The following is a 13,148-nucleotide window of genomic DNA, read 5'->3' as shown; positions in this document are numbered from 1 at the left end:
GGCAGGCACAAAGAGGAGAGCTTCTGCAAGGAGCCGGCTTTGAGTGCAGCGCTTTGCTTTCCTGCCTCTGAACTTGCCAAAGAGACACACGCAGCCCCCTCCATCAGCCCCAAGGATTGTGGCACTGCATCCCCGCATCCCCATCCCCATCCCCACATCCCCATCCCCACAACCCCATCCCCGCATCCCCAACCCCATCCCCACATCCCCATCCCCACATCCCCATCCCCACATCCCCATTCCCACATCCCCCCATCCCCACATCCCCACATCCCCACATCCCCATCCCCACATCCCCACATCCCCACATCCCCATCCCCACATCCCCATCCCCACATCCCCATCCCCACATCCCCATCCCCACATCCCCACATCCCCGCATCCCCATCCCCACATCCCCATCCCCACATCCCCATCCCCGCGTCCCCATCCCCGCATCCCCGCATCCCCAACCCCGCATCCCCACATCCCCATCCCCGCAGGGCAGCAAGCTGCGTGGCACATCACGATGCACTGAAACGACCAATCCCAGTTTGCACCAACATACTCGCACACCAACACCACGCCACAACGCGCCGGTAAGTGCTGAGGAGATTCAGCCTCGTTACCCCCCCGAGCCGCTGATGGTTTGCAGGCAGAGAGGCTGTTTATCAGCCTTTAATTAAAAATGCACTGAGCTTGCGTTGCCCCCCCTTCCCCATAGTTGTGGTAAATCTAAGAGCATCAAACCAGACCCCTGCTCTCCCCAGGGAGCTGCAAAACACCGCCCCGCAGCTCCCCGTGCGACTTTGCCGCCGGCACCCCATGGTCCGTAAGCAAATGCAGAATCCCGCCGGCCGGCTCTGTGGCAGGGACCATTGCCCAGGGAAGGATTGTAGGGGCAAAGCTCAGAAATGGGGTGCGGGATGCCGGGTTCCTCACCTGTCTCTGGCAGGGGAGCATCATCCAGCGAGTGGGTGATGAAAGAAAATCCCCGCTCCTGGGTCGTGCTGCGGAGATGCTGCATGGGGCCACCTTTCAGGCTCAGTTAAAGCAACGCTTGGGGAACTTTGGAGCTTCTTGAGCGACGAGCGCTGGGGAAGGGCGAGGGGTCACAGCTGCGGGTTCGGGCGGCCAGCTGCACCGCCGGGCCGGCGCGACGCCTCGCTCAGCCTGCCTGTCCGGGCAAGCTAACGCACACAACTGCCCAGGGAGGAATCGTATTTGACTTTGGCTTCTCACGCTGTTCAAGCGACACGTTCAAGGTCTCCCTTCGTTACCACTGGAGACCATCTGGGCACTCCACAGTCCAGAAGAAATTAATGCTTTTGAGCAAAATCTGATTTCTATTCAGAGCCTGTACCTGTGCCAGGCGGAGCCGGCCAAAGAGCCGGAGGGGGAAGCGGTGAGAGCTCAGCGCCGGCAGCTTTAGGAGCGAGGGTCAGCGCTTTCGGCAGCGCGGGCAGGGAAGGGATCTGGCAGCACGGAGCTGGCAGAGGGCCGTCGCGCTCAGGCGCTGCCCATCCCTGCGCAGGAGCCTGCTCAAAAGCACTTTTCCAATTGCAGGTCGCCTGGTGATGCCCTGAGTGGGTTGCTCTCCCGTGGGTCTACCACTAATGGGATAAAAGATGTTGGAGGCAGGCGTAGGGAAGAGGGCAGCTGCCTGCAGCTCTCCAGGGGTTAAAGCTGGGCTGTGCAGGGGACAAGCTCCTTGTCCTGCGGTACCCACCTCACGGAGGGCGAGGTGGATGTGGCTGTTGCCTGCGTCCTTGCAGGCAGCGGGATCACCTCCGGAGGAGCAGAGAGGCGAAGAGGAGAAAACCCACAGGGGACAAAAGTGACGGCAGGGAGAGAGGAACGGGCCCGGGGAGGAGGCTCCGGAGCGGAGCTCGTGGCAGGGCAGGAGATGCGCAGGGCCAAAGGCTCAGAGCACTTTTCCGGATGCTCTGGGAGAGGGTGGGCAGCGGTCGCTCTTACAGACAGGTCTTGGATGGGGAGCAACAACAAAAAAGCAATACGAAAAAGAATCGACGTCACTGTCTCTTCAGAGAGAGCAAAAACGAGTCTCATGGCAATTGGGCACCTCCTCTTGATTTTGGGGAGGGAGGGGATCCGAATCCGCCGTGTTTCAAGCTGCGGCGATCCTGGCAAAGCCTCTGCTCTCTGCCGCCTGGGCTGGGGACTGAGCCTGGGCAGGAGGAACCATGTGGACGGAGGAAGGAGAACTAGACAGCGAGTGATCACAGCCAGGATCTGAGATCAGAGAGAAGGAATGTTGTTATGGAGAGGCTGAAAGCTCGGGGTGGGGATGACTCATGCTGGAGAACATACAGCTGTTGGAGCGGGATTTGGCACCGGCTCACCAAGGCTGCGGAGCCTTCCCCGTTAGCAGAGAGGGGAGAGAGGAGAGAGGAGCCTCCGCGATGGCTCCCATCTGGCAGAGGCAGCTGCCAACCTGTGCTGGAGGTGATGGGGTGGGGACCGCTGCCTGCCAAAGCCGGGTCACCACCCGGAGGGGGTTTTGGGCAGCAGGCAGGGCTCAGCGGTGAGGTTTCTTGCTCGCAGGGTCCCTTCTGGCTGAGGGATGTGCAGCCGTAGCGCAGGGCCTTGTCTGCTTTCGGCCGGGGTCGGTGACGCTGCCCTGGGGAAGGGGGGAGTTGGAGCAGTGGGGATGGGGCTGGATGGGTCAGAAGTGAAGAAGTACAAGGTACGAAGCAGACATCCCTCTCCCTTCCCTAGTAATGGGGAAACTGAGGCACAGAGCAGGGAGGTGATGTATTCCCACCACCGAGTCAGCTGCCAAGGTTAAAAAAATCCCCGCGATGGCTGTTGCTCACTGCAGCATCCTTGGTCCGTGGTCCGCGCTCCTCACGCTGGGAAGAGGCAGAACATTTTGTGGCTGGAAGCGGTCTCTGGCTGAGGAGTCGGACCACCGTCCCCTCCCGGGCTGCTGGCAGCCGACGCTCGTAGGGCACCCAGCCTTCACCCAGCTTTCACCCAGCTTCCATCCGGCGGGAGATGCTGTAGCAGCTTCCCCAATATTCACAGGGTTGCTGCAGAGAGGAGGGGGAAAAAAACATTCTCCCCATCCACCGAAGCCAGGGCAGATTTGGGCAAGGCATTGGGAGCAGGGGGATGAGCCAGCATCTTCCCAAAGTCCCTTTCAGAGAGATTTTTTGGTACCATGCCTGGAAGTAACCACAGCGCCAGATTCCCAGCGCCGTGGGATAAAAAGCTCCATAGGCTGCTTCGGAGGTGGCCCCGTTTCAGTGGTAAGTGAAGCGACTGTAAATACAAACAGACTTGTTATTAATCATGTTCTGTAAATGTGGAGTCATTACCTTTATGTCCCTGGAAAAGTAATTATCTCTGGCTTTTCAGTAAGAACTTGGAAAAGACTTGAGTTCTGGAAATGTCATCTGTCTCCACATAGAATAAAACCTGCATATTTTCACCAATTAATACAAGTTAACCAAATTTACAAAATGAGCGAGTTTTAATATAATTCCAAAGCTTTAAGTTAAATGTCTCTTCTCTTTCCCGTGATTTATAATCCTGTTTTGCAAACTTTTCTTGTATTGCACATATCGTACCGTACTGTACGATGCTGCATTTTATTCTCTACCCAGTCGTACAGGAGACAAGGTGGGATCTGATTTACGGGATCTCTCCTCCACTGCCATGTAAAGCAATTCCTCCTCGCCTGACCGGGCCCACGGGTCGCAGAGCTCCGCGTAAAGAATTATTTCTTCCGTACAAACAACCAAAAAAGAAACATCTTCCAGTTGAAGGGAGCACGAAGCTGATGACTTCAGGCCAAAACGCAGCTCTGTGAAGTTTTATGCAACTGAAAGTCCACAGAAACATATCCACGCTCGACAGAAAATAGTTGGGTAGATAACATTGCCTGCTGCATTTACATTCCTGGTGCTCCAGCAGCCGCTCGGGGGGAGGAGGAGGAGGAGCGGGGAGCGAGATGCTGCGGACCCAGGGCCAGCACTAGCCAGAAGCCACTTGGCCATGGCATTTCCAGCTCCGATGCCGCAGCGTCAGCACGAGCTGGGGGAGGAAATCTGCATTGAAGCTGGTTTTAATTTCACCCAGCGTCTCTAAAGCAGAATACGCGCTGTACGTTAGGAGCTGAACTGAAAGCTAGAGGGGAGGTGGCTGTTCCCACCACGTACGTACCCACCACCTCGGCGGATGGCTTGGGCTGGGGGTCCGTGCCCTAATTTTAAGCAGCCAGAAGTGTTCAGGAGCAGGGTTTTTTTTTTTTGCTCTGGAGTAGCTGCATCTGGCCATCGCTTCGCAAGCTTGGTCATGCAAGGGCTCAAGATCTGACTCCTGATGGGAGGAGGGGACCGTCTAGGAAGGATTATCCCAAAATGCACCAAAAGCCTTGTCCTTCTAGCTCTTTTCCAGATTTCGGAGAGCTTTCCGCATCATGTTTTGGTTTGTCATTTCGGTTATACTCTAAATTACTAAGCATTAGTGCTTGCTAATGTTGAAGTAACAAAAATAAAAGCTGGAGTGAAGTGCTTCAGCTAAAGCTGGGATGGGATATTTCACAGAAATGCAATATTCTGAGATTGCCTTTTCATTTCAAAATGAGCCATAACATTTCCAGCTCCACATGGCTCTTGGGGGAAGGTAATTTGTATTTTCAACCCTCTCTTGCCTTGCCGGGGCGGGCAGGGGCAGGGCAGGACTCGGGGCAGGCTGGGCTCTCGCCGACGGCAGGCAGGTTCGGCAGCTCGGCAAAACCCCGGGGGCTCGGGGGAGAGGCGAGGGATCTTCGTGAGGTCTCATCCGACAGGAGAAATCCCGGGGGAATCCGATGAAACCATCAGGGCCAAATTTTAACGCACGCAGAGGGAAATGTGTTTTCAGACCCTGTTTAATTGAATTGCTGAACTCGTCGCTGTAGGAGCTCACAAACAAGCTCAGAAGGGGAGAACTCAAATTGATGAAGGGCTTCATCGGCAGCTAACAAACCCGATCGATGGGATGACGCCTGCCACTGCAGAAGCCCTTGCGGCATCGGCACTCCGAGGGGATGGAGCACACCGGGAAAGCATCACCCCCTGCACGCCCAGCTCTCGCCCCGGTCCCTGATGGGAAACCTGCCCTGCCGCGGCGCTGACCCAGGCCGGGGTCTGTGTCCCCAACCCCTCCGTGCCTCCCGTCCCTCGCTTGTCCCCTCCTTATTAAATCACACCCTCGTTAGTACCAGGCCTTCGCTAGCAGCTTGCTGTGCCGGCGTGGCAGGGGGAGAGGGCTGCTCCCCGCCTGCAGCCCGGCGGAGGGACCCTCTCGGCAGAGGTGACACCAGTGGGGTCTGGCAATGTCCCTGCTCCTTGTTCGCCCCGGCGGGGCATGGACCTGTCCTCTGCCAAACGCCCTCTTCCCAAAACGCTTCAATATTTGTTTTGCCGACACAGAAGCCGAGCATCTCCAGTCCGTCACACGAGGAAAACCGCAGGGCTCGGGCGCTTGGGCAGCAAACGTCCCCTCGGTCCACAAGCTGAGGACCCACCTTAGGTCAGCACATTAAATAGGCTTTATTGGCATTAAGATAACTGAGCCCTGCATTTCCCAAATACAGTGAATATCCCCAAAGCAGAGATGTACCCTCACCGATATTCGCTCACTTAAGTGGTCTCTTGCTTTGTCTGAGCACCAGCTCCCCAGACAGCCCCAAAGGCGGCTCTGGTTCTGCTATCCAGCCTCTAAAGGACTAGTAATTTAAAAAAAACCAATAAAATAATCACCCAATACAATGGCCACGGCCTTTTCTTGTACATTAAAGCTAGTTACCACAGCTCAGGTAGGAGCAGGAGGAGCCTGAGCAGTGTCTCAGCAGTAACACATTTATCAGCTCCTCGACCCATCAGCTGCATCTCAGCATCTCTCAAACGTTATTGCATTTATCCATGTCGCTGCTTCAAATAACGCCGCAGGGCGCAGGCAGGGAGCGGGGGCCTCGGGAGGGAGGAGGACTTGGGCAAGATCCCTCGGCAAAGGAGACGAGCCCCAGCTGAAGCTCAGACACAAAGCTTTCTTGATTTGGGATATTCAGCTTCATCCCTGGATTAATGCTCGTCCTCTGCAGTCCTTTTCCTCGACAGATTCGGATCCCCCCACCCACATCGCTTCGCAGGCACAGAGCCGCCGTGCGCAAAGAGCATCTCTCACTTTCTCGGGCTTGGGAGGATGCGAAAGGCTCCCACGCGCCTCGCAGCGATGCTCCCGGCAGGGCAGGCCCCCAGGGTCTCGGCAGGGGATTGCAGCCCTACAGCACCAGAACCCCAGCACGGCCCCCTCGAATCCTTCCTATCCCGGTCCCCAGGGACACCAGTCCGGCAGCGGGGCTGGAGCTGCGCCCTGGTCGCATTTAAAGGTGATGGTGGTAAAATTAAACAGAGGTGGGGGGGAGGCATGGGGCCACAGCAGGGTGACGGGTTTGAAGCTAAGAGGGAACCGAAGGGCAGGAGCACCCAGGCATTTAGCAGCGTCTTTTGGGGAGCTCATTCCCCTCTGACCAGCTCAGATGTGGAGGTTTATCTCAGACGCTTGATTTTCCCTCCCCTGGGCAGGTCCTGGGGCCCCCCGGCTGCTCAGCGAGATGAGATGGGGTGGCCTTGTGAAGATCAACAGCCACAGGGCTTACATAGGGCTGGGATTCACCCAGAGGGCACGTTTCCACCCAAAGGGCACATTTCCACCCCAAACAAGCCAGAGCAGAGCTCGTTTGCCATATGGCGTGGTCGGCGAGCAGCTGGGAGGAAGGCAGACCAGCTCTGCACAATTTCGTCTTTGCAATTTTCTTCTCTTGAGTGAGAAGATCAAGAGGAAGAAGAAACAGAGAGAGGACATTTGCTGGCATCCTTCTCCTTCCCTGTTGGAAAGATCAGATGCTGAGGATGGAAACCTGGCACAAAGGCAATTTCCAGGAAAATTTTTGGGCTCCAGCATCTCACTGTGCTTGACCCTCCCAGCAAAGGACGGGCAGGGACAGGAGTGGGCTCCGTAGACGGACGAGATGGACAAGAGCAACGAGAGCTATTAAAGTTAATGGGTGGGAAGTGTCCATGAATAAATCAGCAGCATCTTTCCAGCCATCAAAGCCTGAAACCTTCCAGTACGGAGCGAGAAGCGGCGGGGATGTCAGGATGACGTATGTTTGGTTTATGGTAGGGGCTATGCGATGCTGTTACCCACAAACCCAAAAGACTTGGCCCTGGGGACCCCCACCCTGCTGCTATGGGTGGGATTTCGGACCTCACCCCCCAGCCCTGCACACAAACCCCCTCCCAAGGCCACCCCTGAACACCGGCAAGCGAAGCCTTTCATTTCCGAACGCCTCCGGCCTGGATCCGTGCAGGGGTTTCACGCCTGCCCTGCCCTTTCCATGCCGCAGACGGGAGAGAAGACGTGGGGAGGCATTGCCAGTTCAAACCTCCCTTTAACCAGATACATCCTGCAACCGTCCAGCCGGGCCTCAGTAATCCCAAATCCTAGGTATTAGGCATTTAATCTTGCATTTTATCATGTCTCCTCTTACCAGGAGGTCTGAAAGGGGAAGCAGGGAAGAGCTGAGCTTCTGCGGGTTTAATTGGTTCTGGCTGGTGGATAAGAAGGAAGGAAGGAGGAAAAGGCAGCGGTTTCTTTTGTTGGCTTTCCTTGGCGTTCCCCGAGCAGCTATAAATATTCCGGGAGAGGGGAAGAGATGCAGCATCAGGGGAGGGAGGGGAAAAAATGCCCCCTCCCCGGACAGAGGAGGACCTTGTGCTCACGTCTCAGCCGGCCCCGGGCGGGAGGGAGCCGAGCGGCTCCGTGGAGCCGAGCCAGCGGCCTGGGCTGGAGGCCCGCGGACATTATTTTCCATGATGCAAACTGCGGAGGGGGGAGAGGGGAGGACGCGGGACACGGACGAGGCAGGGGTTTGGTGCCTTTGATGTCTTCTCCTGCCTTGCAGGAAAGCTGGAGGCATCTCCCCCCGCCCTGGGCTGGCGCTGGGGAGGGTCCTGGTGGGGCTGCGAGCGGGGACAGATGCCGAGCGCTGGAAGTGGCAGTGGGATGAACTGGGGACAGAGCCAGAGGGGATCTGGAGCCATGAGCTGGGGCCGGGGATCCCCATTTCCGAGCGCTGGGAGCCAGCAGCGGTGCAGTTTTGGCTGCGGCTCCCGGGCGGTACCCGGCACCGGTCCCAGCTCTGCTTTGCTGATGCCCTACAAGTCCTGGGATATAAAAATCCCAGTTTCCATTCCCTGCCCCCAGCCTGCTACGCATCCTCTGGACATCTCATGTTTTACTCCAGAAAAGAAGTCCCAATGCAGGATACTTCGCCATTAATGCCATCTCGCTAGTCACCCCCGGATCCTACCCATGCTAGTCAGAAACGGAGCTGCCCTGGCCAATAAATGCACTTGTTTCATTATTATTAGCAGAGTGGAGAGCTTTTAATTGCATCCCCCCCGATGTAACGAGGGACAGTACGTTGACCTCAGTTGAAATATCTGTTAGCGACAGGTATATACCTTCAGTATGCTATTTGCTAGATAAAAATAAGGAGATTCACAGCTGATGGGATATAAGAAAAAGCCCAAATGGTGAAGCTGTAATCCTGCTTTTCCAGATTTACTGGGAAAAAGCATGACGTGAGGGTTTCAGCATCCCGCAGCAGTGACCACCGGCTGCTGGGGAAGGGCACTGGGAACCACTGTCTGGGATGCTGCAAAATGTCACTGCTGCCAGCCTGTGGGAACCGCTGCGCCTCGCTAGGAAGAGGATGAATTTTGGAGGAACCACACGCACTTAAAGAATAACGCAACCTGCCAGCCACATACCACAGCCCAGACAAATGAACCGACAGCTGGAGCTTACCCAGGTAAAACTGCCGAAGCAAGAGGGCTCTGGGGACAGGCGTCAGCTTGGGGACGAAGTAGGACACTTTTGGAGCCGATACCGCGAGGTCTGGCCCCGTGCGGGTGCGCAGAGGTCAGTACGGCTTCGGAACCAGGGCGGGATGGGGAGGTGGGACCTCTCTCATTGCGCTGATGCTCTGCAGCACCCACGAGCCGATTGCACCCGCGGGACCAGGCTGTACCGGCGCGTCCTCGCTGCCCAAGCCCTCTTCGTTCAGCAGGGCACTGCCAGTGAGACACAGGTGATAAATAACCCAGAAATGCACAGTTTTAGGCCACCGAAGCAGCAAATCACACTCCAGCAGCGAGCCCACTACACCAGACTATTTCCTTGCTAAAGACTGCAATTAAGATTAAAGTCAGAATTTTTGCAGCAAATGCATTTTCACCTTAAGAATAAGAAAGAAGAAAAAAAAAAAAAGAATGTGATAGATGAACCCTGCTCTCTTTCATCTTCTTTACAGCGAGCTCTCTCCGCTCTGCCTCTCCTCCAGTGCCAGCCTCAGCCTCCTCGATGTCCCTGTACATCAGGAGCTGGTGCCTCTCCAGACACCTCTTGCTGGGCAGTTTATAAATTTGCACCCGAAGGCTCAGCCCTGACACAGATCACTCAAAAACCGAACAGAACAGCAGCGTCTGGCTGGGGGTTAAATAAAACCCCATGTGTCGTGGGGCCATAGCGTCGTCCTCTCCAGCCTCAGCCGAACCTCGTCCTGGTTAACAGCAGAGATGGGTGACCCTCTCGGGTGTGCCTGCCATCCTCAGCTGGACAAAACTCCCGTCCCATTCGCCAGGCTCCCCCAGGCCCCAGCGGGGAGATGGCTGAAATCCCACTGGGATGCAAGGTCAGCATCGAGCGCGTTCCCTGCTGTGGCGCAGGTGAGGGTTTGCAAGGGGAAGCTAGAAGAGGCAGCCGAGATATGCCAGCAGACGTCCATTTATCTCACACTCTCATATCTGGAGAAACAGTGGAAATCCAGAATTCAGGAGGACCCCCAGCCTCCTGCAAGGCCAAGGGCTGGGTGCAAACGTGCAACCTAAACACAGCACAAGAAGACATCCCGCGGTCCCCTGCCCCATGCTGTGCACTGGGCGACGGGGCAAGAAAAAGAGGGGTCGGGACGGTTTCACGTCACATCGACTACACACACATCGCTTGAACATCCCTGCTACGGCTGCTCTGCCAGCATCCCAGGCTGGCGTGCTCCAGGGAGAAGATGCTCACAAATAACATTTTGCAGCTTAAACCCATCGTGAGAATTAGGCTCTGCCCGCTCCCAGCCAGCCAAGCATCCTCAGCGCGTCGCTCCATATGGCAACCATTAACGCTTGCGGCAACCGGAATGGTTTGCACCGTGCACACACACGCACACACGCTCTCTCCCCTGCCAGCCTCCTGCCCTTCCCCGTGCATAATCAAGCCCACATGCTAACGAGAAGGCGTGCAAAGCCAACCTGCTCCCCCCGCAGAGAGCGTTTGCCGGGGCAGGGTTTGCCGCACAACTCGCCTTGCCGAAAGGAGCCTGGCGTGAGCCCTCCCGGCAAAAGGACGGCTCAGCCTTTCCCTGCTCCGTCGTGTGCTTTGGTTCTTGGGGAGAAACATCCAAAAGCTGCTCCCCCAGACCCAGGGAGCAGCCGCTGTGAGCTCCTGCTTGCCTGGGACAGGCTTGGACGCAGCGGCGGTGCAGCCAGGCAGCGCGTACGGTCATTTTACAAGCAAAGCCAGTAACGCTGTTTGCAATTAAAACAACACAGCCCTTTCCATTGCAAGGCCTTGCTTCTTGCCCCTGGACCTCAGCAAGCTTCAAAGCCCTTGGCTGGAGTTCCCTGGCACCGGGCGAGTTTCCCCCCTCCTCTCCAAGAGCCTCGCTGGAAAGGACTCAGCTGCTTGGGGTGACGGCACGGAGCAGAGGTGAGGAGGCTGGATGCATGGACAGAAATTCAGGAGGTGAAATAACACCAGTTACCGTGTTTTGCTGAGAAGTTTTACCTAGAAAACACCAAGCTTTGTACAGCCCAGCCCAGCCCATACGTGCCAGTATATATATATATATATGTATATATATATGTCTCTGTAACCCTGGCGGGTCGCTGCAGGTTGGCACCCCGGTGCGAGCGCCGAGATGGTCACAGCCGATCGGCCATCAGCGCAAAGGCAATGACAACCATGAAAAACGCTGGCTATAATCCCCCTGGAGAGGATTAAGCCATGCTGATTTCAAAAATCAAGATGGTTTATGGCCACCTGAGGATTGAGCAAGGGAGGAGACACCAGCAAAGGGACCTGGCATGGCCTGAGCAGGAACAACCAGAAACCAGGTTGTTTTCTGGGAGCAAAAGGGATAACTTTAATTTAGGGAACCTGACACTGTTTCCCCCAGCAAGTTTTCAACTACAGCCTGGCTAACAGAAAATCCTGTAATAGTTACGTCAGTATTGTAATGTTATGGAAAATATCGTAATGAGATGAGGTCTGCGCTGGGCTCCTCCAGTGAGCAGCGGGGCATCGTGCACAGGCTGCCCCATGCACCCGCTCCCCGCCGGCCGCTCCTGTTCCCCGTGAAGATTCCGGGGCTCAGAAACCTTCCTGGTGCCCAAAACACCATCACGTTGTGGGTAAACACCGTGGGGTTTCTCCCACTGTAAGCATGGGCTGGAGGGGAGTCGATGAAGGTCTCGGGGCGCGGTGGCTCGCAGAGGAGGCTCTCCAGACCTCTGATCCTCTTCAGCTTCATCATCTCCATTGGTGGTTTTTTTTTTTTTCCTGGAGATATTTATGGCTTTTTCTGTGTTGCTTTCCATGTCCCATTGAATATTGCATGTGCTGTCGTTCCCCAAGGACCAATAGTCTGTAGAAAGCTGCTGCTTTGCAGGCTTTTCTAGAGCTGCTAAATGGCACCTCTTCCCTTCCCCGGCAGGATTACATCTGCGCATTTACCGCTGATGATACTTGCAGGCACAGTTGGGTGTGATTATTAGCTGAAACCTGTCAAGGAGTCAAGCTCAGTTGTTAGAGGGGCTCTCTGGGGGCCGCAGTTGAAAAACAAAAGCAGCATCTTTCCTGTTCACGGGGGCACCTGTTGGAGGCTCAGCGGAGCTGGGTGGTGGCAGAGCCACCCACGAGGGCTCCGAGCCACCCACGAGCCATTTATTCCCATCCCTCTTGCCATGGGGTATTTGGCTGGAGAGCCCGACCCAGACATGGATGGCAAGAAGGAAGGACTAGGAGCTAAAAACAAGTAAAAAAAAAGGCAAGAAACAGGGAGGAGAGGAGATGTGCGGGTCCACAGGGAAGGTGGGGAATCCGAGCCATGAGGCAGGGACCTTACAAAGCTCTGTTCCTTACAAAGGTGCTTACAGGGATTATTATCATTAATTTATGTAGATCCACACTTGCACTGGAAGAACTTAGGAACTAATTAAACAGCAACTGGAGAACAGCCTGACCTCGGCTCTTGCCCAAAGAGAAGCAATTCCTGGGAAGAAATGATCCTGAACCTAGAGGGAAGCCCAGCTGTCAGAGTGCTGCGTTCCTCTATGTGCCACTCAATCTTCCGAGAAATGATATGAAATTTGGGGTGATTTTCTGGAGAAGCAGTAAACAAATAGGCTCACAAACCCTGGAGTTCTCCCAAGGCAACAGTGCAAGCTCCTTGGTGTCTCGGTGCTGCAAAATGGGTTCCCTCTCAGTGATCCAGGGCAAAGGGATCATCTGAGGAGCAAGGATTTTTGACACCACGTTACGTAGAAGACTTGGATCTGGTCTCCAAGCGACTGTGTCTAGATGAAAACCAGGAAAAAAAAAAAAAGCAGTCATTTGGAAGAGTAATTTGCTAACCCTGCTAACAGGCACTGGAGCAATTACACATGTGGCTCTAATAGGCAGGAAATAATTAACACTCTGCCAAGGGCTCAAGTGGTGAATTTATGAGTCCTGCTGAAGCCCAGCTCCCATAGCAGTATCAGGGTTTTTTTTTTTTTTTCATTCTTTTGGGACTATTTCACGATCTCACGTGCAAGTATTGAATCTTTCCATCCAGGACTTTATGCTGAGCTGCCGGAGCAGCAGCGGATTAGCTGACCCTCCTGCCCGGCGAGGAAAGAGCTCAACGCACCTCGCCCCCGGGACCGCCGGAGCCACGCGCCCGCATTACCAACCCCTCCAGCTGCTGGTATTTCCTGGCCAATGGCTCCCAAAAGTTAACCAGCACTTGCTGAACACTGCAAGGAGCTTTTCTAGGT

The sequence above is a fragment of the Nipponia nippon genome, unplaced genomic scaffold (genome assembly GCF_047370975.1).
Source record: "Nipponia nippon isolate SJK-2023a ecotype South Korea unplaced genomic scaffold, ASM4737097v1 scaffold_23, whole genome shotgun sequence".
Lineage (NCBI taxonomy): Eukaryota > Metazoa > Chordata > Aves > Pelecaniformes > Threskiornithidae > Nipponia > Nipponia nippon.
This window is presented reverse-complemented; position numbering follows the sequence as displayed.